Below are 2,500 nucleotides of genomic sequence, written 5' to 3'. Positions count from 1 at the left end.
AAATGGTGTTTAAAGGGTGTTTAAATGTCCACACTTGCGGCTGAGTGTAAACAAATACACGTGTGGTGGAAAGTCAGATGTCAAAAAAGGGAAGAAAAATGTTTTTCGTCTGCAAAAAGGGAAGAAAATGTTTTTCTATAGTCTTTCCTTATCATTTTCTATGAAGCACTGAAAAGGTGGAGGAAAAACGAAATTTTTGCCTAGAATGGAGCTTCAAAAGGTGGAGAAAAAACGAAATTTATCAAAGGAAGGACTGATAACTTTTGGTTCTGTCTTGTTGGTGTGATACCATTTCAAGATATCATATTGTGTTTATATCAAGATGGGAAGACGAAAGAATTCTTATAAGTAGCAATTAGAGCTCACAGTGCAAGGCAGGGAAAATGGTCAAATACTGGGTTTGCAGGATGCTCGTTGTTGGCAGCCACACTGAATGTTGACCCTCTTAGTACGGGCAGATACTATGATGCTTTGCACTATGTAGGAGGTGTAATCCGTGATTTTGAGAAAAAAAAAAAAAAGATGGGCCTAGGATGATTGACCGTGTTTTTAAGTTTTATGAGTCTCGTGGAGAAGATTTTTTGCATGATGATGATGGAATTCTGAATGTAGAAGTTTCATTTGATGGAAGTTGGTTGAATAGGGGCCATAAATCGCACATTGGTTTTGGAGGAGTGATTGAGGCCCACCACTGGTTAATCAAAACCCTGTAGCCTATGCAGCCAAAACTGTTGTTCTAATGATCCTCCAGTGGTGAGGTACAATACAGCAGTTGCAGTATAGTACCGGTAAAGGCCCACAGTATGCTGCAGCTATATCTATATATCTACAGTAGCAGTAAACTGGTCATAACCAAGGTAATTATATTTGAAGGCAATATAGTGTCCTGCAGATAATAAACACAATGCAAAACCATTGGTACAAAGAATTAGCTATAGGGTTTCGTTTTTTGTCGTTTCCCGAAAACTAATAATTTAATCATTCAAATTATAATATCTCCATTATTTATCAACCGATTTTTGTCATTTAAAAACCATTTTGTTTAGAATTTTGTGCTGAAAAAATCTATCAAAAACAATCAAAGATTTGTGCATTATCTTTGATGGTAAACATTGGAAGGTAAATGTTGCTCACTGTATCCATATATGCACAGATTCACATATCATCATTATATATAAAGAACAAAACGTTTGATAAAAATTTTCTCCTTCAAATTTGCTATAGAATGGTGTTTGAATGATCAAAATTGATGCATAAATAAGCAAGATATATACAATTTATTTAACATGGTGCGGAATAGGACGAGAATCCCCCCAGGGGGATGTATCTTTAAACTGAATTGAATTGTAAGTTAGCACAAGTAATTGAAAATAGTGATTGGAATAAATCCCAATTTTGTAATGAATCTTTCAGATAAACATCTAGACAAAGATGTCTCTTGTGCACTTGGTTATGATTTAGAATTTGCTTATACCAACTAGGAGTCGGATTTTGTAGACTTTGCCAAGTCACTTTGCAACCTCGAAAAATACAGTGATCAATCTAATGAAAAACTAAATATTTGCAAATGTATCATATATACTTCAGTGAATACAAATGAAGTAATTTGGCTATGTACAAGTATTTAAGTCCCAGTCCATGTAGATGTCATTGTGATTAAGTACATATAGGAAATACAATGGACGCGCGCTGGCAGAGCGGGTAAAGGCGTCGATACTTGCTTCGAAGGTTGAGACGATGATGATTTGAATGCTGCTCGGATCGAGTTGAACTTAGGGTGCGGTTCTTTAAAATCCACCTTTTTCAGGCGAAGATATGGATGCAGCAAGGGCTCTAACCTTTCCCCGGTGTTGGCGAGTTTGTACCTGGAGTACTTTGAATGCGTACTATTACCTTATATCACGACAGCCGACACGTTCTGGTTCATATATGTCGATGAAATATCTACTATCTGGGATGACAAATGGGGGTCCCTTCCATTTTTTTTTTTTTTTTGACAAGGTCAATAACATAACACATAATATTCAATTTAAAGTAGATTGGAGGAATTGAGGGAAGAATACCTTTCCTAGACATATTAGTGGTCAGGTGTTCGGACCATTTATCCTTTTGGATCAACAGAAATCCTACTCTTACGAGCAGTTATTTACAATTTTTTAGTAATCATCCAGATAACATAAAATGTAGTGTTGCTTCGGGCCTTTATTCAAGATCACTCAGAATATGTAGTCCGGAATTTCTTAACTCTGAAGTTGAATTGATATGTACCCAATTACTAAGAATGGGTTACCCGTACTGGTTTTTGACAAAAACCCTCAGTGAAGCCAAAGCCAGTTATTATAAAACATCAAGCCAATGCTAAATTTGTCTGGGACAAATCAAGTATCAAACTTCTATATAATTATTCCATGTCGCTTCAAAATTATTACCTAGCAATCAAATTAAATTGACATTTAGTTACCATAATAGTATTTTTAGAAAAGTGTTATATTTTCATCAT

This window comes from Oratosquilla oratoria, chromosome 16 (genome assembly GCF_046742065.1).
Source record: "Oratosquilla oratoria isolate Oo_2021 chromosome 16, ASM4674206v1, whole genome shotgun sequence".
NCBI lineage: Eukaryota > Metazoa > Arthropoda > Malacostraca > Stomatopoda > Squillidae > Oratosquilla > Oratosquilla oratoria.
Note: the sequence above shows the minus strand (reverse complement) of the source record.